At 35.8% G+C, this 27,920-nt stretch overlaps 1 long non-coding RNA gene across 1 annotated transcript; it reads left to right on the forward strand.

Annotated features, from left to right (window-relative positions):
- Positions 1–27,809, forward strand: LOC307191293. Its single transcript, XR_013829683.1, has 4 exons — positions 1–116; positions 21,270–21,427; positions 22,288–22,340; positions 26,555–27,809. It is a non-coding gene; the product is annotated as an uncharacterized lncRNA (long non-coding RNA).
- Positions 27,810–27,920: the final 111 nt, after the last annotated feature.

The following is a 27,920-nucleotide window of genomic DNA, read 5'->3' on the forward strand; positions in this document are numbered from 1 at the left end:
TGCTCCAGACCGTCTCCCGCGACCACGCAGCCCGGGTGCGTAGGGACGCACGACGGCAGCCCGGGCGCTGGTGAAGCTGTGCAGACGGATAGGCACCAGCGCTTCTTGTGTGCCAGGTGGGGCTCGAGGCCGTGCAGGCTTACGTGGCGGGGTGTGCCCTTGTGGTAGTTGGCCAGGGGGTGCGGGGAAAGAGCGTCGCGGGGGGCGGGGGTGCCTGGAGCCCCGGCTTGCTCAGGTCGATGAGAGTCTTTGGGGGACTGCACTGGGCCAGCAAGCCAGTCCCCTTCCCCTTTCGCTTTCGCTCCTGGCGTGGCGACGCAGAGTTACCCTGGTGATTTTCTGCCACTCGTTAAGCCGAATACCCAATACATTGAATTTGCAACTATAGTTTTCTGTTTAATGATCAACTTACACATTGCTGAACTTGGCCACTGGCCCACAGAATGTATAACCTTAAGGTTTCAGTGTCCAAAACGCTCCTAATATCTCAGACACCATTAGTAGGAGTGTTGGGAAGAGAATCAGATTGGTCACTGGCCAACCAAGAAACTGAATAGCTTTAAATCAAATGTCTATTCTTGTCCAGTCAGAAATGGCCAGAGGTGGAGCTTTCTCTAGACCCACTGCTCAGTCGACAGATACTATGAGCCAAAGCAACGTCTCTGAAAAGGAAGCATAGAAAAGACAGGTGAATTGGCTGACACATTAGCTGCAGTGTCCTTTGCCTAAACCTCCAGCAGCACCAAATTTAATATCTCAAGAGAATCATCACTGATTAGACAGTCATAAGGCACTAGCGTCTTCTATCTCTTCTGTTATTTATGCTAAGTATAGCTCATTGTTCATTTTTCGTTAATCTTCTACTGTGTTAATACTAGCAATATCTTTTTTGACATTGATGGAGGACCTATTCATATCACATATTCAATGCAAGAGGGAGTTGAGTTTAGTGGAATGGGAATTGAGTTAAAACTATGCAGGAATTTAAGAGAAATTAAGGGAAATGGTTCTTTGTTCTGTACTCAGACTCTTCTACCACATGCCTCAACTTTCAGGGGGAATGAGGGGCTTTCCAAAACCAAATCTGTATAGGTTTCCAGTATATTCTTTACAAGACAAGGTCAGACGTTGATGGTAGGGAATCGAGTGGTTCCTTCTCTTCCTATTGGCTGTCATAGGCATTATTGCCCAGCACCATTCTCAATCTATAACACAAGGAAAGAACAGTCTTTTCAAATGCATCATTCTTTCCACATTTGAATAGTCATTATATATTGGTATGCAGGGTCTTCTGCCCCGGAAGTTGTGTGCAGAAATGTTGTACAAATCGAATAAAAGGTCAGGCCATTCTAGTATTCCACGTGAAAAGGTCAAGAGTGGACCGGGCCAGGTCTAACCACACACTGGAATCAGATGGGAGTTTTGATAACCTACTATTGTCCAAGATCCAGCCCTGAACAATTTAATCAGTATGTTTAGTTATAGGCTTACCCGTTGGTATTTCTTTAAAGTTACCCTGGTGATTCTCATGTGTAGTCAGGTTTGATAAGCATAGGCAAGGTCTTAGGGGAATAAAAATTATTAAGAACGCATGGAAGCAGATTCTAGCCAGCTGGCTGTACTTCAAACTTAAAACACAACAATAGGGCTTCCCTGGTGGCGCAGTGTTTGAGAGTCCGCCTGCCGATGCAGGGGATACGGGTTCGTGCCCCGGTCCGGGAAGATCCCACATGCCACGGAGCGGCTGGGCCCGTGAGCCATGACCACTGGGCCTGCACGTACGGAGCCTGTGCTCCGTGACGGGAGAGGCCGCTGCGGTGAGAGGCCCGCGTACCGCAAAAAAGAAAAAAAAAACAAACAACAATAACAATAACAGCAACAATAACAAAAAACCACCACTGGAGGAAGTCAGGAAAACCCAAGCATTCAAGAAACTGTGGGCAGCCTAGATGCTTCATAGAAAGGGCTGTCACTCAATCATAGCTCCCGAAACTGTGTACTCCACCTCAGGCATGGGGCAGAGGCCACTAGATTCAAATTGCGGTGTTCCAGATTACGTACTTTAAATACAAAGAAAAAAGCATAGCATGTTATTCTTACTGGACCATTGTAGCAAGATTTATTCATAAACTAATGATATTGATCTTAAGATTTTTCTGGGACTACTATCAAGATATAAGAAGGGGAGGAACACTGAATGATGAATAATAATAATTGTCATCTGGTAAGTTATAGTGCAGTTTTTTCGAAGGGTGGCCTTAGGCAAGTCTCTTAATCAAGCTGCCTCTCAATTTCCTTGTTTCTAAAGTTACTAAGTTGATCTGTTTGTTTACTCAGTCATCCATTCATTTATGCAGGGAACTTACACTGGTTATCTCTAGTCAGGCCTTGTCCAGTTTTAGGATTAGTAAATGGATCAAGCATGCTTTCTGCCTTTAAAATCATGACTTCCAAGTAAGTGGTTACAGTGCAATGTGAGTAGGAAGCCTGGGTAGATTAATAGAGGGATTGAAGAGGTCAGGAAAGATTACTCATAGGAGTGCCCTTTTTTTAGATAGAATTAGTAGGGAACTCCCTGGCCATCCAGTGGTTAGGACTCCATGCTTTCACTGCCAAGGGCCAGGGTTCTATCCCTGGGAATTAAGATCCAGCGAGCTGCATGGTGTGGCCAAAAAAGAAAAAAAAAGTAGTTAGAATTAGTAAACATTTAGTAGAATGCTATCATTAAATGAATGAATATGTCCTAAATATATGATATTGGGGTTAGGAGTGGGTGATTGAGAGAGAAAGCACACGGCCTTTAAAATAACTGTCACCAGTTCGGTGTGGGTGAATTTCAGGTTTCAGTTAGAGAAGTGAGGAGATAAAATCTTAACATGAGGGACTGTTGTTGAGTACCAGTGTGTATTTTTATGTAGTGATGGTGGGATAATCACATTAGGAAAATCAGTGTGAGAACTGTGGAAAGGATAAATTGAAGAATGGTGTCATTGAGGTTAGGAACACAGGGACTGAAGCAGTAGTTCAGAGGAGAAGTTATGATGGCCTGAAGTAAGAGCTTTTCTGGTAATACAATTTTCATTCTGTGTTAGAATGAAAAAATGAATTCATAACCTCCAAAAAATAACACCTACAAAGTGTATTTAATGGCATTTTCACAGTACAAATAATGTATGTGTATATATTTAGAACTTGGAGGCCAAGTTTTCATTATCTTCTTCTAATTACCAGTTAACAAGATTATATGACTGTGAGAATGAATACATCTATAGGGATGTTGACTAGTAGTACTGGGTTTGAAGATAGCCCCAGATTTCTAAACAGCTCTATACATCTTTACTTATCTCATCTCTCATATAGCCCTGGGGATTTTCAGAAAAATAGCATGTAATGTCAACTCTGTAGTTAAACTATACGAAACAAACCCTTGGGAACTATCGAGTTATCAGTCTTTACTACTGAAAACATAACATGGTTTAAGTAGAGCTACTCTAAATGGTTCAGATTACATTTAGGTAATATTTTGAGTGAGATGAAGACAGAGAGATTTTCACCCAAACAACTAGTTTAAATTGCCTACATTTGTGTCCCAGATTGTTTTTGGTGAAGTGAACCAAGTGTATAAAAAAGCTTCCTTTCCAAAAAGGAAAAAGGCTTTATATTGCTGAGGTCTGGACAAATGCAAACTGAATACTCTTTCTTCCTAAAAGTGAAACAATCAGAACATTATTTGTGGCCCTTTAAAATTCTTCATAAAGTTTTTAACGAAGTCAACCAAATAGAGCTTTATGATCCAGCAAATGTTCTTTTCATTCATTTCATTTATAATGCATAATGGAGATTATGTATGAGAGAAGAAATGCCTTGAGGTAAATAATATGTACAACTTTTTATTGTTTATGCTTACAAGCAAATTATCTTTTTGAATCTTTAGTGTAGATTCAAGTGCCAAAGCCAATTCAGTTACCCATGGAAGCATTTATGTTTCATCTTGGAAACTTGCTTACCCTTTGGCCTCCCAGTTTGGATGAGTTCTCCTCTTCTGCTTTTCTTTTTTTTTTTTTTTTTTTTTTTTTTGCTGTACGCGGGCCTCTCACTGTTGTGGCCTCCCCCGTTGTGGAGCACAGGCTCCGGACGCGCAGGCTCGGCGGCCATGGCTCACGGGCCCAGCCGCTCCGCGGCATGCGGGATCCTCCCGGACCGGGGCACGAACCCGTGTCCCCTGCATCGGCAGGCGGACTCTCAACCACTGCGCCACCAGGGAAGCCCTCCTCTTCTGCTTTTCTAATTGTGTAGTGAAAAGAGAGACATGTTGGGCCCCAAAAGGACATTTATTTCAAAGTACTCAAATAATTTCTCTGCTTCTGTCAGAAGAGGAGGAGAAAGAGGAAGAGGAAGAAAGGGAGGGTAGGAAATGATAATAAGCCAATTGACTGTTAGTTTTGGAAAGAAAAGCCTATACCACATGCCCATGAGAGACTTTAATGTCTTTAACTAAAGCAGTGTTCCAAGGCAAAATTTAGAATAGTGTGCCTCCCATTCAGCAGGCTCTAAACCAAATGACTATACAAAAATGTCTCGTGATAACACTTTAATGATTTAGTAATACGTTTCATTTCAATTATTTTCAAGTACCACAAGAGAAAAATAAAGACTAACGGGCCTTTAAGTGTAAAGCTCAAATCTGTATTAGGATAAAAGGTAGGATTTTTCTGTACCCTAAAATACCATGAGAAGGCCAGTGATACAGAAAGTCATGGAAGTATTCTCTGCATAACACACCATCACAGTTAGAAAGACATGGACAAAGTATGGACACTATATTGTCCTGGAGAAAATATTGGTCCTGATTAAAATTAATTGAATTTTCCAATAGTAATTAGCTTAGGAAGCTGTGTTTTTGTGTGACCCGTGGATCTATATGTAGTGATCCATGGACTATGTGACTGCATACTTTTGGCTAGCTGGAAACCACCTACATCATTTATTATGAGGCCATATAAAAAGGAAAAAATGATGAGTTTAAAATAAAATGTTTTATGTTAGACACAACTGTATATTACATGGCTTAAGAAAGTATTTGAGTTATTTACAGTCAGAGGCCTTGTTTTAGAATCTTTTCTTCCATTGCATTTTGAACTGCAACTGGTAGATGGCGCTGACAGGGTGTGATTCACTGTCAGGGATGAAAACATTCTTCCAGTCTTTTCTCAGAATTTCAGAAGCAAGTTCCCATATTTGCAGAATCTGTTGAGGGAATGTTCATCAGTGTTACATATACTGAGAATTGATTTTCCAAGTAATTCTCAGAAATGTCATTGTATTTTGTGAAGTGCTTTTGGTTGGCTGTTGTTCCAGATAATTAAGATGTCTAAATCTAGTGTTCCTGACAGACTTCTACTTCTCCAACACTTAAGCATATTTTCCAATTTTTCTTAAGTTGGTTTTTGTTTTTGTGATTTTTTTCCCCCACATCTCGGTGCCAGTGATGGATCATATAAGCATAGGAAGTAGAGGCTTTTTAGGATATAAGACCTTTCTTTCTTGTCGGTTGCTATAACTATATCCTGTTCCAATTCAGCTCTTTAATTCTATAACATCTAAACCTTTAAAATCATGCAGGGCTGGTGCAACATTTGTCTTTATCATCTTTCAGCCACATAACAGGTTAAGACTATCTTGTTCACTTGCTTGTGAGTTTAGTGAATAATTTTAAAATATAAGAAAGGGGATTGTGAAGTTTGTAGGAAAAGCAAATAATTCAGAGGGGAAAAGAAAGAAGAGGAACAAAACAAGGAAATACATCTTTCAGGTTTAATTTCCTTAGAGGTAGAGTGGTGGAGTCAGCCATTTTCGTGGTTCAGTCAACACAAGTTCAAAACATCTGACCACTGGAAAAATAGGGATTTTCCACATCTGCATATTATGGGTCATTTCATAACAACAACAACAATAACACAACACTTTTAGAAGTTTTTTCCTTAGATTTATTCTGTTACTAGAAATTAAAATGTAATTATGTGGAGGAATTATCTGCTATTGGTTTAGAGTCTACATTTAAAATATAAATTTTAGAATAAATACATATACAATAATTGGCAAATGTCTTTGTTCAAATGATTACAAAGTTATCAGGGCTCACCTGTCACCTAAGGATGTCCATTTTCTAATAGTTATAGCTAAAGAATTCCATAAAGACCATCTTAAATGTGTAGTTTTTAGATTGGCATTCCATATTAAAAGCAGATAAGGGATTTTTTTTTTTTTTTTTTTAGTTTTGTCTTGAAAGATTTTATGTTTTGTTTTTTTGGGGGGTTTTGAAATTTATTTTATTTTATTAAAATTGAAGTACAGTTGATTTACAATGTTTTGTTAGTTTCAGGTGTACACCACAGTGATTCAGTTCATATATATATTCTTTTCCCTTATAGGTTATTACAAAATATTGAGTATAGTTCCCTGTGCTCTACAGTAGGTCCTTGTTGGTTACCTATTTTATACAGATAAGGAATATTCTTAAAGATAATGTCTTCTCTTTTCTCTATGAAGATCATGGTATTTAGTATAGGCCATGTATAAATTAGGCACTCAAGAAGCCTTCTAAATTTGAGGCATTAAAATCTATACATTTTAATACAACATTTTAACATTCTTAAATTTTAAAAGTATAGAGTTTGACTTTTTAATTTTAAAATTCAATTCTGGGTGATCTCTAAGTATTTATTTCTTGCCAAAAATATGAAAATAGAAAAAGCGGTAATGTAAAAAAAGTACTTTTATCATCTAAATTAAATATGTTATTACAGTATTTTCTTTTCCTTTATAGATTACTTTTATTTCCAACTATAACCCAAATGCTCAAAATTCATTATACCATGTATAGGTGTGACTCAGTTAATTATGCCTTCTTGAGCATCTGCTGTATTGAAAGAAATGTTATACAGTGTGAAATAATGGTTCATATTCACTGCTGAGAATCATAGGGAAATGAAAATTCTCCTAGGGTGTCAAGAATTTGGGAACCCAAATGTATATCCTCCTGATATCAGGACACAAGTGAGGAAAGAATGAGACAGTAGTCATACAACCTGTGCTTCTTTGTTTGCATAGAACCGTGATCTTTTTGACTGGATTTTAAACCAAGTTAATGGCTTTTAGTCACCCATTGGGTTTTTACTTTGTTCTTTTTTTCTGTTATAATTGTGTTTATTTGGGGAAAATATTCACATGTATGTATTAATTGAACATATATATATATATATTTATATATGTATTTAGAATACATATTTAGAGTTCTAGAATATTGGAGGTCTAAATTATCCCAAGACCATTTGAAGATTTGTCATCATGGTAATGGCAATCATAAATCATGAACATTGAGAATGTCCTAACTACATCAGTCCCCAAACCACAACTCTTAATGAGCTTTTCTCACCCAATTATAAGCACTTTGCAAACTCCCCAAGATTGTATCTGTTTAACATAATTTGTCTTTTTAAAAACAAACACTTTTTAAAACACTAGGTAACTTATGGAAAAGATAACTGGAAATATGTCACTGAATAAATGAAATTAGATGGGAAAATGCAATCATTTAGAAACTCCAATTAAGTATCATTTTCAAGAAAAGAGCCTATTATTACTATATGAACATAGTTACAGTTAGATTATAGCCAGATTGTTACTTTGCAGATCACAGGCTGGTATCGTATTGTTAAATACCTCCAACTTAGATGATAATCTTGTAGACAGAGGTTATTAAAATAAAAGGCTTTTATTTTCACCTAAATTGGTTGAAAATAAAAGAAAATCTTTTTTTGTGGTTCAATGTATGAAGCACAGTATTACAAATATAAAAATTTTAAGATGTTATGAGAAACCCCAAAATGTCTTTAAAACAAACTCTTTCATACTAAGGTATTGTATATTCAGATATTGAAAATTTAAAATCAAAACTATAGATTAGAATTGGACAAGAGGTCAGAAATTCTGCTTAGTGCTTCTAACTGCCTACCTGTATTCCTTCAACTATATCAGTATTATTTTGCCTCAATCCATTAATTTCTTCTTAAAATCAACTCAACCTTTATGTGTGTCTTAATTTAAAATATACATTGATAAAATTAACTATTAAACTGATATTAAATAACATTGAATAACTATTTTAATATTCTATTTCTGTGATAATATAGAGATTTTAAAATATCATGTAGTAGTTATTATAGATGTGAAAATTTAATTTCTTTGATTAGCAATAAAATGTCTCTTAACATTTCTCTGTACCTGAGCCTGGATTCAGAAATAGATTTTTTGGTGTAGTGTCTTTTTCAAATACAGGCTTGTTTTCTTCAGATTGGGAAGATATGTTATTAATTTAAAATAAGTCTTATGAAAATTACATAGGAAGAAAATATCTTTTCAGATCCTGTCACTTTATTATTTTTATGGCAGAAATACATAGTACTTTCCCAGTTTATATTCCCCTTTAATGTGGTAGGTATGTATGTATACATATATATATCCAAATTATTAACACAAATGAAAGGTTCTCTGTCTCTCTAGGTAGATAGATATGTCTACAAAGAGGATATGACATATATTAGGTATTAGATAAATATTAGGTATAAGATATAAGTATAGATATCTATATTTCTATATACATTTCTCTCTCTATATAGAGAAATATATTTATCTAGGTATAGATATCTATAGAGAGATCTCTGTATATACATATCTATCTGTCTATATAGATAGGTAGAAAGAGGGATAGTCAGACAATCTTTCATTTTTTTAAAAAATTAGGACATATGTTTTCTATGTTTTGAAAGTAAGAAAACCTTACGCTAGCACGTCTAACTGGAGAAATCATATTAAATCTCTAGTGGTGATTAAATAATTAAAATTTATTCTTAAACATCTTCTGGAAGAGGACAAAAAGAATAATTTCAACATACACATTTTAATCCCAGATAATCGCCAGTTTAAAAAACGTGTGGTCTTTATATTCTCATTTGCTTGCAAATTTGAATAAATCCTTATAGTGCTTAATGGATATTTGTTGAGCAAAGGAATAAAAATCAGTGTTGTTAATGGTGGTTGCATTTCCAACCTGACCCACAATGTTTAGCCTACATATTGTACATAAAGGATAATTCTGTACTAGTATTGCAAAAAATATTAAACATGAGAAAAATTCAGTCAGAATCCTATCCTGAGATGCCACAATCACACCCCAGCTCTGACACTGGAATAGGAAGACCCTAGCAGGTTTTAGTATTTGGCATTTCATAAACTGTAAGCTACCATTTGTGGTGCCATGTCTGGCACAAGTGGTCTGGTAGGACCAGGGAAGAAGTAGAAATGCAGGTTGGAAGGAAAGCTCTGTTAGGGGGCTCTGTAAAAAGGGCTCCATTTTTATCTCCTTGGGATTCTTTTCCCTTTTTTTTTTTTTTTTTTTTTTTTGTTTGTCTTCCCCATTAAGAATGTACAGACATAAAAGCACAGAGGAATAATAATTATAAAAGGTGCAGAAGACTTCAGATGAGGTTCCCATAGAGGGTCCTGTGTACTCAGAGCCACTCTAACAGGCTGTGAATCTGATCACTTCCTTATATCTCTTGGAAGGTCACCTCTGAAAGAAGAATGACGGTATGAGATCTGTATTCTCAGGAGAGGTGGGGGTGGGCACAATGGGAAGCAAGGGTGTGCTCTCCTCACCTTCGTCATGCTGTTTTCACTATCAGTCCTGACATGATAAATCCGGCCCTTGCTCAGTTGAGGTGAAGAAATGTGACCATCCCAGAAATTAGATGAAGTGAGAAATGTGACTAGCCCAGAATTTAGAAGAAGTAGGAAACATGACTACGTCTAAAGGGAAAACAATATAGTTATTGTAGTTAATGTGCATGTGTTTGTTTGTGTGTAAGTGTGTAGATATTCTAGGAAACATCAGATTTTGAGATGATGAGATAGCAAGCAATCAAGTGTAATAGGGAAGAAAGATCTGGAAATCCCTTGGAATATCATTTTGGGATGGGGAAAAGATTTACCAAATCCCTAGACTGGAAGGAAGACTGTTAATTCTAAGTGACATTTAGATTTAAGGGACATTTAAATTGGACTGGGGCAAATTGAGACTGTATCTCTACTTTTAATGGTGCACTGATTTCCTTAAAAAAAGTACATTTCTTTGTTTTCAGGCACGTTAGATCCTCTCCCAGTATGTTCACAGAAAGTTTCAAAAGTGAGCTTCCAAAAATAACACAAAAATTATAGCACAACATGTCATCATAAAACGATGAATCTGCACATTGGCAGAACCATGATATAACAATAGTCAAACATTCTTACTTGAAAAGTTAATGATTTTCCCCATGTGACACATTTCAGTTTTACTTCTAAAAATTTTTATTTCCATCTTCACTTTTCCACACTTTCAGCCCTAGATTTGATACCAAATTCCAAAGTGACTTTAGTGAAAGAAATTTGTGAAATTAATTCTTATAGTTAATCTCAGAAATACAGAATGTATGCACTGAAAGTATGAAATTTTTTTCCCCCTTAAATAAGTTCTGGAATTTACTTTAAGGAACACATATCCCATATTACCAACTTTTCCATCTATGTTGATTTATATCTAAGAAGTAATATCAGCCCATTCTTGTTTTGGAATTACTGCAATCCAGATCATTGTCAGTGTTACAACAGTAATAAATGAAATTATTTTTAATAAGCTATCACCATGGTACAATGTAAATGAAAGGAGTATTAACATAACGTTACGTGACTTAAAGTGGAAATTTTTGCAGATCAATAGTCATATTCTTACCATAGTTAATACCATACACAGGACGGTGTGTGTGTGTCTGTGTGTATGTAAAATAAAGGCTGGTTCACTGCCCTAAATTTCTCTCATAGTACAATGGCTCCCCTAAGAGGGGTATAATATTCCATTGACTGGTTTGTGGATTCATTTTCTGTGAGTTATTTCTGGTCAGTGGAAAGCACGCAGTTAACTTTGGGGTATTATTTAAGCAGACACTCTATGATTTTACCAGAGATTGTTTCTGTAGAAATAAATCTGTGTACTATTTGTGTTGTCAAACACAGACCATGCTGACATGGAATCAGTGGGGGATTGGAAAATGGATCAGAGGTTGAGAGGAAAGAGAAAGGGGAAATCTGCATATGTTAATAATATATATAGGATAGAAAAAACAAAATATGTTCTTTTATACCCCCAAAAAGGACAAGTTATTGAAATAGTGTGTGCGTAGAGCTATATCCAGGAAAACCTTAATTGATTTAACTTCTCTACACACATATTTAGCTCTCTTCTCTATATTACATAAGTTTTTTGTCAATATTTCTGCTCCCCTCATTTCTGGGTATATTTCATCATTTTTACACCATCTTGTTATACTTGTTTTAGGGAGAGATGTAAATATGTAATTCTCAAAGTCCTGAAAAAAGAAAGTTCTCTTACCTTCTCATCCTATACATGAAAAAAAGACCATGTATATGCACACAGGCACATATATACACACACATACCATTGCTTTTGACTTTTCATCCTAACAATGCACAGTGAAAAGGATATTACGTGTCTATTGAGGAAAAGGCATTTAATATATCACAATAACAGACAATGACTTTTACAAATCCTTTAAACTACACATCTTTTTATAGTAACTGTGCATTTTTCACATTTAAAGGATGGATAGTTACCTTCTAAAGCAAGCTCCTAGACTTAGAATGTTTTTTAGCTGTAATACTTGAAGTGGGTATATGGTGATTGCCATATAAATTGTTAAAATTAGAGGCTGAATGAACATGCTAGATATTTATCTTCTTTGCTTTTCCTTTCTCCCATCATTTCTGTAAAGCAATGGCTTGTGTTTTTAAAATAGGAGCTATACCCGTCCTATTTACAGACAGCATTTCTTTTGGTTTAGGTTTAGGTATGAATTTGTCTAATAAATGATTACTAATACTACCCAAGTAAATAGTGAAATCACTGTTCGCTATTTCTTCAGGAAGATATAATTCAGTAAGATTCAATTTAAGATATAATAGGGAAATATTTTCAGTGTTTCTGCTGATTTTTATAGAAGTGTTGTGTTACATATTTGTCCGATGCTTTTATAAAGGGCATTGTTTTCATAAACGTTGTGGTTATAATTCTTGACTGTTTGGCCTTGATAATTATTCCTAAGGCTAATTTTTACAATGTATTTTTAAAACAAATGTAATGAAATTTTAAAAGATATTTTCACAAAAACACAGGTCACAAAACAAATATTAAAACCTTAATATAACTGAACATCCACATGCAAAAAAATGAATCTAGACACAGACCTTACCTGCTGCACAAAAATTAACTCAAAATGGATTACAGACGTAAATATATAAAATGTGAGTTCATAAAACTCCTAGAAGATAACAGGAGAATATCTAGATGGCCTTAAGTATGGTGATGACTTTTTAGATTCAGTTCCAAAGGCATGATTCATGAAAGAAAGACTTGAGAAGTTGGACTTCATTAAGATTAAAAAAAAAAAACCTTCTGCTCTGTGAATGACAATGTTAAGAGAATGAGCAGACAAACCACAGACTGAGAGAAAATATTTGCAAAAGACATATCTGATAAAGTACTATTATCCAAAATATACAAAAAACACTTAAAAGTCAACAATAAGAAAGTAAACAAACCAACTAAAAAATAGGCCAAAAAGCTGAGCAGACACCTCACTATAGAAGATATACAGATGGCAAATAAGCATGTGAAAAGACCCTCCACATCATATATTATTTGGGAACTGAAAATTAGAACAACAATAAATTACCACTACACACCAATTAGAATGGCAAAATCCAAACACTGCCAACACCAAATGCTGACAAGAATGTGAAGGAACAGCAGCTGTCGTTCACTGCAAAATGGTACAGCCATTTTGGAAGACAGTTTTACAGTTTCTTACAAAACTAAACATAGTACCATATGATCCAGCAATCACAGTCCTTGGTATTTACAGAAATGAGTTGAAATCTTACGTCCACACAAAAACCTGCACACAGATGTTTATAGCATTTTATTTTTAATTGCCAAAATTTGGAGGCAACCAAAATATCATTCATTGGTGAATGGATACATAAAGTGTGATATGTCCAGACAATGGAATATTGTTCAGTACTAAAAAGAAATGAGCTATCAAAACACGAAAAAACATGGAGGAAATTTACATGCATATTAAGTGGAAGAAGCCAATCCGAAAAGATTCCATGCCGTGTAATTCCAACCATATGACATTCTAGAAAGGACAAAGCTATGAAGACAGTAAAAAGATCGGTGGTTAATTGCTAGGGGTTATGTGAAGGGAGGGATGAGGAGGCAGAGCACAGAGGATTTTTAGGGCAGTGAAACTATTCTATGTGATACTGTAATCGTGTACAGATGTCCTTACACATCTGTCAAAACCCATAGAATGTACAGCGCCAAGACTGAACGCTAAGGTAAATTATGGACTTTGGGTGATAATGATGTGTCAATGTAGGTTCACCAGTTGTAACAAATGTACCACTCTGGTGGGGCGTGTTGATAGTGGGGGAAGCTCTGTGTGTGTGGAGGCAGGGGTTAGATGGGAACTCTAATTTTCTGCTTAATTTTGCTGTGAACCTAAAAAATAAAGTCCATTTAATAATCAAAATAAAAGTTTAGTAGTATGTTTTCTTTAAGTTAATTGAAATTATGTCAAAAAATAAATGTAACTATAAATTAGCTTCCTTTCCAGGTCTCAAAGTACTTTAAAGACATCACCTCATAACTATTTTGTCCTTGAAAATCTCTCAGTACTTCACAGGAATTTTTATTAGTTATCAGCATACAGTTATTGAAGTAGATTTTAATGTTTAATTTCATATTATAGATGAGAATGGGGGTAAATTTCAAGACAAATAATTACCTGGTAGAACTAATTCCTGATTTGGGCCAATGGTGAAGAAAATGGATAAAAGAGATCTTGGAAATCCACATATTATCTGAAATTTTTGTTTTATCCACTAATTTTAACCTTCTACTAAAACTATCTTCAGAGTGAATAACCAAGATAGGGCAAATTCTGTTTGATTTGTAATGCTTTCTTTCTTTGTCCCTAGGCATAAAAGAAAATCAATTAGTTTGGATTTCTCAAAGCTAGGCAATTTACATTTAGCTGAAACTAGCACCTATAGGCCTCAAAACTGTCCAGTACTGAGATATATGAGATGAATCTGATTTCTAAATGTGGTTAAGTCTATTTAGCTTTTCATAACAATTTTCCATAACAGATGTTGAATTTTTAAATTTACTGTTTGATTTATTTCCTTATTTTACTTGTTTGTTTTTGCAGAAGGGGTAGAGGGTTATTCAACATATAAATCTTTTGAAGCAACCAATTCTGTTTCAGCAACCTATAATCACTAATTAGTCTGTATCTACTCAGATTTCTCACATAGAATTCAGAATCTACGACTAATATTCATGGAAGTTGGACAGATGACTAGGCAAACCGTATCTACTGTGAGAAACAGTAACAAGTGTTCAGTATAATTCAATTAAATTAATGTGTGAATATCCTCGTGGAATTATGAATGGAGATTTCCAGAGGGAAACCCATAAATAAACCTGAGAATATTCATTTAATGTGAGCAATCATTTCAATCCGTGGGATGGAAAAATAGTATTTTTTCCTTCTTACCAATGATGAATTTTATGATGGTAAAATTTTTATTCATAATACCCAATGTGTAATATTCTAGGAACCATTCCATTTGTAATTCTTTAAGAATCCTGTTGCTGAATGAAATGGGAACTGTTATAACCACAGTTTTCCTGCAGCACAGCAGTATGAATGGTGTTTTTCTAAGTGGCATTTCCATCACATGGATTGAATTTTAAACTATTTTTTTCAGTGACCAATCAGACATTATAAAATAGTTATGCTACTGACTTGGTATGTGTTCAATGTCAAGCCACTTTTTTCCATTTACAGCTTGAGAAGATTGTAAAACCATTAAAAATTTTAAACTTGTGGCTCAAAGGGACTTTCTGCAGTTAGACTGCTTTTAATTTTCACATTCTAATTAGTGAACACCTGCCTTTGCTTGAATAATGAACCAAACAAAGTAAGACTTATTAGGTTTTCTTTTTTCTGGTATTTTTATTTTGGAGCTCAGATAAAAATAGATGCTCTTTTATATATTAAATATTTAAAGAAAAAAGCAAAAGGGAACTGTTTATAGTCTTTACATATTCATAAATATATACTTGCAAGACCCTATTTTTTTAAACTTTGCCTTCAGTTACTTACAGTAATGGGAGTATGATTGAAGGAAAGAATGACTCGTTCTGTTCAATTGAGAATGTTGGTGGTTCTTGACCAGTAATTTAAGATGTAGTGGACTGATGCTACTATAAGTATGCTCATTTCTGAGCACCCCACTGAATAATGATTTCGCTAAAGGCTGACATTGTATTGTTTACCTTTGGACACCAAATCTCCAATAGAGTCCAGCACACAGTAGGCAATTAATAGCTGCTAAGTTGAACTGAAATGACCATCTTTCAAAACAGCCTTTTTTTCATCAACTGATTTTGAGTACTAACTTTGTACCAGGCACTCTTTCAGGTGCTTGGGTTACAAAGGTGAAAAACTAGTCCCGTCCTCAAAAACTCACAGCCAACTAAAGAAAAACAAATTTGTGGTAATAATCGGATGTGGCAAGTGATGTGCTGGAGCAGGATTCTCAACTCTAACTTCACATTAGAATCACTTGAGAAGTTTAAAAAAAAAATCCCCATGTCCAGGCTCCCTCCCAAACCAATTGAATCAGAATATTTGAGAGTGGTTTCAAGCCACCAGTATTTTGAAATGATCCACAAAGTAAACTCAACGTGGAGGAGGTTGAGAAATACTGTGCTGAGGCAAGCAAGGTCGTAAGAAAGGTGTTCTTAATTCAACTTGGTAGAATCAGGGAAATGTATCCAGAGAAGTTGGAACTTAAGCTAACCTTTAAAGAATGCAAAAGGGAAAAGGTGGCTCGTGGGAAGGAAGAGCATGATTTTTAGGAACCAGAGGTAGTTTGTTGTGATTAGCATTTAGAGTATATATAGGCAAAATTAAGGCTATAACATGTAAAAATTAGATATGTTACATAAAGGGAATACATGATTGACTCTTCAATATTTATTGTAGTCCAGATAATTATTCTCCAGATAGTGATATACCTATCATAGTAATTTGGTTCTTTCTCTAATAATTGGCTCAGTAAACAGGAACTCAAAGAGAAAAACTTCCTTGCTCCATGGAAAAGAGAAACAACTTTTTCTCCAAGCAGGGTGAGAATTATGTTCCATAGGTACTGCTGGAATCCCTCTTGCAAACATGAAAGAAGCCAGATTGAGAATAATTAACTGACACAAGGCAGAGCCAAAAAACCTGAGAAGCAGGGCTTGAACTCGGAGGGACCTAGCCCAGAGCCCAATCTCTCTCTAAACTCCATGTTATGTGAAATTCAAAATAGCCTTCTTGTTAAGCCACTTTGAGTCTGGCTTTCTTGCAGCAAACTCATTGAATCAGTCCATCAAGGCAAAAGATTTTTACTTTGACAGCAAGCAGGATGTATTGTGGCAATTTAGGAAGGGGATTTTAAAGAGGAAAATAACACTGTTCTACCTTCAAATGGCATCTTTCTATATATGAGGCATTCTGTGTGTGCTTTATATTTGTATAAAAAATCTTATAAACAAAGCTGGGTTTTATTCTCCAGGCAATAGTATGTAGGTTGGTTTGATGAGGCCTAAAGTAGAAGCAAAAGAACACGGAAGTTATTTTTACAAACTGTGCAATAAAGATAATTATGGAGGAAAAGAGAAAGAGGCAAAACATATGTAGGAGATAGAATTTAGGATTGATAAGGTTTGACAACTGGTAGAGTCTTATGGCGAATAGAAATGGAAGGTTCTAGAATAAACTATTCCTTAGAAATATTTGACTATGTCTAAATGAGAAGGGCTTGAGATGAATATATGAAACACTGGCTAGTTGATCCTGGTTTTTGTCATGAACTTAACTTGGACAGAGAAAGTGGTACAGGAATAAAGTTACTCAAGTTTTCTTGTTACTCTGTGCATAAAATAAGGATCCACAATTATAAATTGTAAGTCAGAAGATTTCGTGCAACAAAGAAAATGCATTGTATAAATCTCATTGGAATTTCAAGAAGACTAGACACTGAAGTTTTCCTGTTGAGCAGGTATGGTAAGTAAAACTGAAATGACTTTTATGTATTTTTACTTGCTGTAAGTGTGTGAACTCTGACAGAGAATCTAATTATATAGTGTATTTTAGGTAAATTTTTATTTCAAAGGGTGTAAAAATATTGTTTATATTTTTCAGTAACCTCAGTCTCCAACGTTTATTTCTCATGCAATTTTCCCCTAAATAGGAATTCTCCTTCCATAGGAATTTTCATTACCTTTAGTTAATGAAGTACAGATAGTATTACTTCATTGGTATAATATTTCTTCTCATATATTAGTTATAGTCTTATATTCTATACCTTTATATTGCACGGATCACACATGATTAAATATTGACTTTTTTTTTTTTTGCGGCATGCGGGCCTCTCACTGTTGTGGCCCCTCCCGCTGCGGAGCACAGGCTCCAGACGCGCAGGCTCAGCGGCCATGGCTCACGGGCCTAAATATTGACTTATATTTAGCATTACCAACACAGTGGAATTAGAATGGTGTTTTTGTAATCCAGGTCATGACCTTGTATCTATCATATTACTATACTTTTGAATTTAATACAGTTTGGGTAGCAGACTAAAATAGGTACATCTGAAAGAATGTGCCTAAAAGCCAAATTATTTTTTTTCAAGTTAGAGCAATCTTATAATTTATTGTCTAAATTAAGACACTTCTTTTTTAAAATATTTTTTAACATCTTTATTGGAGTATAATTGCTTTACAATGGTGTGTTAGTTTCTGCTTTATAACAAAGTGAATCAGCTATACACATACATATATCCCCGTATCTCCTCCCTCTTGTGTCTCCCTCCCTCCCACCCTCCCTATTCCACCCCTCTAGGTGGTCACAGAGCACCGAGCTGATCTCCCTGTGCTATGCAGCTGCTTCCCACTAGCTATCTATTTTACATTTGGTAGTGTATATATGTCCATGCCACTCTCTCACTTCGTCCCAGCTTCCCCTTCCCCTTCCCCGTGTCCTCAAAAATATTTTAAATTATGTGTATTTTCATCTCTTCAAGAGCTGTTAATCAGAGACTTCAAATTTACTAAACACTTGGAATATAATGTTTCAATTAATTTTCAAGTTAAATTATATATGACTCAACACTAAGGCAGCCTTTAAATCAAATCAGATATTTCAAAGAACTGTTAAAAATGAGAAAAGTATGCAAATGGTGCTATTGCATGCTTAATGCTTGAGGGGCAGCAGGAAGTACAGAACAATGGCTAACAATTATTGAGCACTTACTCTCTGCCCAGTACTGCTCCATTTACCTGACATAGAATACTTCATTAAATCCTCACTCCAGTAATACTTCTGATATTTTTTCACTTTCAGATGAAGACACTGAAGTGCAAAGAGATTAAATATCATGCCCAAGGTCATGGAACAGAATTTAGTAAAGCCAGGATACAGACCTAGATTCTTAAACCCTGGGGTCCCAAATGTATTAATCTGCTGCTTCCCATAGGAATCTATGGATTTAAGTAAGCTTAACTGAAACAACTAGGGTGAAACACTTTTCAGCCCTGTAATATCAATTATAAAATCTTTAAGTGCTTAGAGAAAGTAGAAAATCAACAAAGACTTTATGTCATAAATACATAGATTGCAATTTGAAAGTATTGGACATTAGTCCTTGCCTCCAAGAGCTCTGCAAACTTGGGCAAAGTATTAACCTCTGTGGTAAATTGATTGAGAATAAATACAGGCATACTTGGTTTATTGTCCTTTACTTTATTGTACTTTGCAGATATTGTGCTTTTTTACAAATTAAAAATTTGTGGCAACCCTACATCAAGTAAATCTATTGGTCCCATTTTTCCAACAGCATTTGGTCACTTTATGTCTTTGTGTCACATTTTGGTAATTCCCATAATATTTCAAGCTTTTTCATTATTATATTTGTTACGGTGATTTGTCACCAGTGATCTTTGATGTTACTGTTATAATTTTGGGGGGGTGCCATGAACCATGACCATATAAGACTACAGACTTAATCAGTTAATATAGATGTTCTGACTGCTCCACCAGCTGGCAGTTCCCCATCTCTGTCCCTCTCCTTGTGCCTCCCTATTCCCAGAGACACAACAATATTGAAATTAGGCCAATTAATAACCCTACAATGGCCTCTAAGTGTTCAAGTGAAAGGAAGAATCACATCTCTCACTTTAAGTCAAAAGCTAGAAATGATTAAGCTTAGTGAGGGAAGCATGTCGAAAGTCAAGATAGGTTGAAAGCTAGGCCTCTTGCAATAAACAATTAGCCAGGTTGCAAATGCAAAGGGAAAGTCATTGAAAGAAATTACTCCAGTGAACACATGGATGATAGGAAAGTGAAACAGCCTTACTGCTGATATAGAGAAAGTTTTAGTGGTCTGGATAGAAAATCAAACCAGCCACAGCATTCCCTTAAGCCAAAGCGTGATCCAGAGAAAGACCCTAACGCTCTTCAATTATGTGAAGGCTGAGAGAGGTGAGGAAGCTTCTGAAGAAAAGTGTGAAGCTAGCAGAGGTTTGATCATGAGGTTTAAGGAAAGAAGCCACCTCCATAACATCAAAGTGCAAGATGAAGCAGCAAGTGCTGATATAGAAGCTGCAGCAAGTTATCCAGAAGGTCTATCTAAGATAATTAATGAAGGTGGCTACACTAAACAACAGATTTTCAAAGTAGACTAAACAGCCCTTCATTGGAAGAAGATGCCCTCTGGCACTTTCATAGCTAGAGAGGAGAAGTCAATGCCTGACTTCAAAGTTTCAAAGAGCAAGCTGACTCTCTTGTTAGGGCCTAATGCAGCTGGTGACTTGAAGTTGAAACCAGTGCACATTTACCATTCTGAAAATCCTAGGACTCTTAAGAATTATGCTAACTCTATTCTACCTGTGCTCTATAAATGGACCAACAAAGCTTGGATGACAGCACATCTGTTTACAACATGGTTTACTGAATATTTTTAAGCCCACTGCTGAGACCTACTGCTCAGAAAAATATATTTCTTTCAAAATATTGTCAATATTGTCAATGCACCTGGTCACCCAAGAGCTCTGATGGAGATATAGAATGAGATTAATGTTTTCATGCCTGCTAACACAACATCCGTTCTGCAACCCATGGATCAAGGAGTAATTTTGACTTTGAAGTCTTATTATTTAAGAAATACATTTTGTAAGGAATTTCATACATAATTCCTTTCCTCTGATGGATCTGGGCAGAGTAAAATAAATTGAAAACCTTCTGGAAAGCATTCACCATTCTAGATGTCATTAAGACCATTCATAATTCATGTGAAGAGGTCAAAATATCAACATTAACAGGAGTTTAAAAGAAGTTGATTCCAGCCCTCATGGATGACTTTGAATTCAAGACTTCAGTGGAGGAAGTAACTGCAGATGTTGTGGAAATAACAAGAGAACTTGAATTAGAAGTGGAGCCTGAAGATGTGACTGAATTGCTGCAATCTCATGATAAAACTTAAATAGATAAGGAGTTGCTTCTTATGGATGAGCAAAGTGGTTTCTTAAGCTGGAATCTAATTCTGATGAAGATTCTGTGAAGACTGTTGAAATGACAATAGACGATTTAGAATATTACATAAACTTAAATGATAAAACTGCAGGGTTTGAGAAGATTGATTCTGATTTTGGAAGAAGTTTTACTGTGAATAAAATGCTATCAAGGGCTTCCCTGGTGGCGCAGTGGTTGAGAGTCTGCCTGCCGGTGCAGGGAACATGGGTTCGTGCCCCGGTCCGGGAAGATCCCACATGCTGCGGAGCGATTGGGGCTGTGAGCCACGGCTGCTGAGCCTGCACGTCAGGAGCCTGTGCTCCGCAACGGCAGAGGCCACAACAGTGAGAGGCCTGCGTACTGCAAAAAAAAAAAAAAAAAATGCTATCAAACAGTATTGCATGCTACAGAGAAATCATTTGTGAAAGAAAGAGGCAGTCAATGTGGCAGACTTCTGTTTTCTTCTTTTAGGTTTGTGTTTGCTGCCCCATCCTTCATCGACCACTGCTCTGATCGGTCAGCAGCCGTCAACATCCAGGCAAGACCTTCCACCGGCAAATAGATTACAACTTGCTGAAGGCTCAGATGATGATTAACAGTTTTTAGAGATAAAGCCTTTTTAAATTAAGGTACGTACATTATTTCTTAAAGACAATGCTATCACACACTTATAGACCATAGTATAAACATAATTTTTATATACACTTTAAAACAAAAAAATTCATGGGACTTGCTTTATTGTGATATTCACTTTATTGTGGTGTTATGGAACAAACCTGCAATGTCTCTGAGGTATGCCTGCATACTCCAAGTAAGAGTATTGTTTGTTCTGTTTGCTTTTTGAGAAGCAATAGTTGATATATGTAGAAGACTAAGTAAATAAAGTATATAGTTTATTACTGGCAAAAGTGAGTCTTGGACTGGGCCTTTAAGCATTTAGAGAGCAGAAAAAAAAGTGAAAAAGGAAGGCATGTATTGCTATATCTTTGAGTCATATCTATCTAGTGATGGATATGCTCCTGTCTTTAAACAGGGAAGACACAAAAACTTTAATGAAACGCCACTTAAAAAGATTTAAGTGGGGCTTCCCTGGTGGCGCAGTGGTTGAGAGTCGGCCTGCCGATGCAGGGGATGCGGGTTCGTGCCCTGGTCCAGGAAGATCCCACATGCCGCGGAGCGGCTGGGCCTGTGAGCCATGGCCGCTGAGCCTGTGTGTCCGGAGCCTGTGCTCCGCAACGGGAGAGGCCACAACAGTGAGAGGCCCGTGTACCACAAAAAAAAAAAAAAAAAAAAAGATTTAAGTGGATCAGATTAGATTTGCATTTTCCATTTGAGGAAGGAATATTTATTTTGTTTTTCCATTGCAAAGCATGCCAGGTATAATTACTTGCTTAATGTTTAAGCTCAACTTTATTTCTATGGTGTTAAGAAGGGTATTTATCAGACTACAATCTGTGCCTGAGAGTAAGGTGATTTTTTTTTTCCCTAGGGAGATGGAAAAGAGAGATCTTGGCCATTGTGGATTTATAAACTTTGAGGAATGTAGGTAAATAGCCATATGTCTATTTATATTATTTAACCTGTCAAGTTTCAATAACATACTTAAATTAAACCCTATGTAAAATAATATATTATTTAGAAATGTTGCTATTTTCCACTCTCCACTTTTATGGAATGCTTTCATTCCCTATATTAGATTGATTAGTGTTCTTCCAAAATTCATGTCTACCTGGTACCTCAGAATATGATCTTATTTGGAAATAGAGTATTTACAGATGGTACTGGTTAAGATGCGGTCATACTATTTAGATTAGACTGAGCTCTAAATCCAATATGACTGGTGTACTTATAAGAAAAAAAAGAGACACAGTGAACAAGGCCACATAACAATGGAGGCATGAGTGATGTATCTAGAGCCAAAGAACATCAGAGCTTGCTGGCTCCCACCAGAAGGTATGAAGAAGCAACAAAGGATCCTTCTCCAAGTGTTTTCAGAGGGACCATGGCCCTGCTAACACCTTGATTTCAGACTGCTAGTCTCCAGAACTATAAATTTCTCCTGTTTTATACTACTCAATTTCTGGTAATTTGTCATAGCAGCCCTAGGAATACATTTACACTAATATATGTACACTTTTAATATACATTTCAACACCAGTGCATTCATACACACAGGAGTCACTTTTTGAATCTTCCAAGGCAGTTTTCAAGAGTACATAATCCTCACCTTCTTCTATACTTTTGAGACACAGAACTTTTAAAAACTTCATAATTCTTTCACATGAAATTTTATCTCACTGTTTACGTACTGGTTGCACAATATTAAGACATTATTTTTCCTAGAAGTGTATCTGCTTGATCTCACAACTTAATCATTCCCTATTTTAAAGTAATTTTTAAAAGACTTCTTTACAGGACTCCAAACTAATTAGATATCTAACACTTGTAATTCTGAGAACATTTCCTGGGAAAAAATATTAAATCTGTGTTAAATTTCTTTTCCTTTTTTTTTTTTTTTTGCAGTACGCGGGCCTCTCACCGTTGTGGTCTCGCCCGTTGCGGAGCACAGGCTCCGGACGGGCAGGCTCAGCGGCAATGGCTCACGGGCCCAGCCACTCCGTGGCATGTGGGATCTTCCCGGACCGGGGCATGAACCCGTGTCCCCGGCATCGGCAGGTGGACTCTCAACCACTGCGCCACCAGGGAAGCCCTCTTTTCCTTCATTTTTTTATCACTCTATTATGGGTGATTTCTATAAGCAGTAAAATTATTATTATCATCATTTACTTTATTATTGATTGAAGTTACTTCAGATTAAATGTCTTTCCAAAGGGTGGTTTGTAGTTCAAAATAAAGTGACTGACCCACCCATATGTGACTATGCAAGGATTCAAAGATCCAAAATGTGGCTTCCTATTTCCTCTAAGAAAATATTGGGAAAACATGCTACCTTAAGTTTAAGCAAACAGGAGAGTTGCTTGATTGAACTTAATGGTCAATTCTTGATCATTTTATAGAATGATGAAGTGTGATTTAAGGTTGACAAAGCAAGTTATAAATTTGCATGAAAGAGTGAGTCTCTAAAATTCTGATCTGAAGTCCAAAGTACTTTCTTCTGATACGTGTCTAAAAATTGCATGTTTAACAACTTTCTGAGGTCTTAATGAGAGAGTTGTTTAGTTGATTTTCTTTACGAAGTTTTTATTGGTCAGAATGTTGATACACATATTTTGATTACATTATTACATATTATAAAATTTAGTAATTGTATTATTTATTACTTATGTATTATAGAATTGATTACAGATACATAAGGAGAATATTGTATATCAAACTCCAGCATCTTTAAACAGTAAGGTTGAAAGAAAAATGTACATGGAAAAGATAAACCAAGACCTCCAAGCAATATTCCTTATTATTATTTACAAATTCTTATTATTCTTTAATAATTATTCTTTAATATCAAAATGTTAATTTATTAAAACTCCACAATCCCATCCCAATGTATAGAAAAGATATGATGACTTTTAAAATGTTTTACAAGTAGCATACTTCTCTCTCTCTCTTCCTTTAAACAAACTCCTTACTTATAGTAACCCTCTCTGACTTCCAAGAAGTATTATTTTTTCCTTATTTTTTGCCTTTTCCAACTAGTTCTCAATTATCCACTCAATAAATACTGACATGTATTAAGTAATGAGAACATAATCAGTTTCTTTCCTTCAACATTACCTTCTCAAAAGTTGCTTCTTCCTTAGGAAGAAACAAACAAAAGCATTTCCACTATTTTTGCCTCTCCTGTAGATAACTGCACTATTTTCTTTTTTCTGGCTATTGTACAAATTCTTGGAAAATGCTGCATTCCCTTCTTTCCTTTGCATTCCGGATCCAAGAATACTGTGCTGAAACATGTCTATATGCTGTTAACTATATCCTTTTCTGAGTCTTTTCTCAAATATTATCTTCCACAATAGCTCTACTCTACTTGAAACTATTCATCACCCATTTATAAAATTTTTCTCGTCTCTTGGCTTTCAGAATAGTATGCTATGTCTGCCACTTGCTTCTCTAATATTTCATCTGACAAGCCTTCCTTTTGGTTTTCAATTCTTTTCTTGCTCTCTGTGAGGCTACCAACGCTGAACTCTTATTTTTATATTGTTACCTTTTATACTCTCAGAAAGCTCATTCATCATCATAACTTCAATGATCACTTGGCAACCAAGTCTTTTATCCTTACTTCTAATGTATGCTCCAGTTCATCTAATAAAGGGATCTATTCAGTAAGCAAACATCAGCTCAAATCTCATGTATTTAATATAAAACTCACCACCTTCCTCTCTTGATGAAATCCCTTTTTGATGTTTCCAATTCTGTCAACTACAACAACGTTCTCCTAGTCCCAAAAGAATGGACACCATGACCATTAATAACTACTTTTCTGATCCTAAAATATAATCAGTTGACAATTCCTATTTATCTAACTTGCTGCCCAAACAATGCCTAAGCACTCCCTCTAAATGAAATTTCAAACTTCCTTCAAATTTATGCTGTTTTATCTTCCTACAGGAGCTTTGCAATTCTAATACGTAAAACCTTTTTTTTTACATAAAGGATGTCTGTTTTAATATATCTAGCTTCCTCATGTATATAAATCTTCTCTTACTAAAAATACAGCAAGTTTCCTTAGGAGAGGAATCTGACTATTCTTTTAAAATATTACCTTTATGATGTGCACTTCTTTGGAGCTCTTTGGGCTTATATCATTTCTGACTTAGTTGAATTATTGGATTATTAACAATTTTCTAGCAAAGCTGGGTAAGTGTTTAATAATTAAAACCCAAAGTTTTAGTACAGAATGAGCAATTATTTACATATGACATATTTAAAATAAAAAATGAAGTCCAACGGGAAAAGATAAAGCAGAAGAAAAATCTGTAACATTTTTTTTTCTGCGGTACGCGGGCCTCTCACCGTTGTGGCCTCTCCCGTTGCGTAGCACAGGCTCCGGACGCGCAGGCTCTGAGGCCATGGATCACGGGCCCAGCCGCTCCGCGGCATGTGGGACATTCGCGGACCGAGGCACAAACCCGCGTTCCCTGTATCGGCAGGCGGACTCCCAACCACTGCGCCACCAGGAAGCCCTGTAACATTTTTTTTTTTAAACCTAACTGGTTGTCACTTATTTCCAGAATCAATATAACCAAATGCTGGCAAACGTAGGGATCTGTATATCCTTTAGTGCCTATTGAAGTAAACACTGATTCATGTTTTTAAATGATAGAAATTTATTTTTATTTTAAGGTATATTTTTGACATTTTTAACCTGTGTTTTTCCACTATAGAACAAAATTATTAAAATTAACTTGAAGGTTTTCATTTTCACTAAATATAATGGTAGAATATTCATGCTTTATATGTACATTCTCTCTCAGTTAAATCAGTAATGCTTGTCTTCATAAATATAGAAAATGGTTTTCATTTTATTTTTATTAACAATTCTTGCTCAATATTGACATGTCTTGATTAAAAGTGTAATTTGAAAAAAAAGTGTAATTTGCTTTTATGGCACATGGTTATTTTTATTTACCAGTTATATAATTGTCAAAATCTATGATGTTAAGGAAACAATTGTGGACATTTGTAATAAACATAGACTTCTAAAAACGCTAACATCAGTCTAATCTGAATTTTGTAGCTCATTCTGTGAATATTCATATTAACATGACTAAAACAGAAAAAAATATTTTTATTAGGAAATATTTTGGGACTTACCTCGTGGCTCAGTGGTTAAGAATCCACTTGCCAATGCAGGGAACATGGGTTCAAGCCCTGGTCCGAGAAGATCCCACATGCCGTGCAGCAACTAAGCCCTTGCACCACAACTACTGAACCTGTGCTCTAGAGCCCATGAGCCACAACTACTGAGCCTGCACGCTGCAACTACTGAAGCCCGCGAACCTAGAGCCCATGCTCCGCAACAAGAGAAGCCACCGCAGTGAGAAGCTCACTCACTGCAATGAAGAGTGGCCCCCGCTCACTGCGACTAGAGAAAGCCTGTGCACAGCAACAAAGACCCAAATCAGCCAAAAATAAATAAATAAATTTATTTTTAAAAAAAGATTCGTTGTTAATTTTACATTTCAATGAATTTCCAGCCTGATTTAAACTCTGACGATGCCAAGGGTATTTTAATATTAAAGATATCAATAACATTATCTAAGTCATATACTAGAGATGGAGGAGGTAGGGAGAGAGAGGAGAGGGAAAGGGAGAGAGAAAGAGGATGTTTCTTTACTGCACATGGATATTAAACTGTGTTTTCTTGTGCAGTACATTCACTATCAAGTAAGGAAAGGAAACTTCTTTGGTTATGTGTTAGAAATTTGAATGTGCTATTTTTGCATTGTTAGTTAAATAATGTATTTCCCAAAATGATATCAACTGGGAGAAAAGGGTAATAGTTTGAGCTCTGCAGTAGGTGTGAAAATCTCAAGATGCTGGAACTCTGTGAACTTCTGCTTTAACACTGTAGCATCTCGTGCTTCTTAAACAATGGAGGACATCATGTGATACTCTGAACTTTTCCTTGTCATACATTAATATGAGAACACCTTCTACTGTTCTGACCCCCAGTAAATATTGAACCTTGCCATTGCCAAAAAAAAAAAAAATCCCTTGCTCAATCTCTACTTTCACACATGGGAGAATTGGTTTCAAATTTACAGTAACTCAAACCATTAAGGACTATATTTGTCCAAGACAACACCTTAGTTTATACTCCAGACACTGTCATGCAGCCAGTGTAAACTCTCAGTCTTAGGTGTAGTGCACTCCATATGCTTCACCATACTGTACGGGCAGACAACTGAATCTTTTCACATTTGAGTCAATTCAGATTAGTAGTTCTGAATTGGAGATAGCATAATAATACAGTTTTAGACTGATGGATGTTATTTAGAAAGAGGAACAATAGTTTCTAAGGGAAAGGTATAACAAAGATAATCACTGTATTTGACACAAGCTGCCAGTCAGTCAATAATTATATGATGATTATTTCTATACATGATGGAACTATTTAACATGTAAGAAGTTTATTCAAACCGCAAAGACTTTTTCTAC

Source organism: Stenella coeruleoalba (assembly GCF_951394435.1).
Source record: "Stenella coeruleoalba genome assembly, chromosome: 9".
Lineage (NCBI taxonomy): Eukaryota > Metazoa > Chordata > Mammalia > Artiodactyla > Delphinidae > Stenella > Stenella coeruleoalba.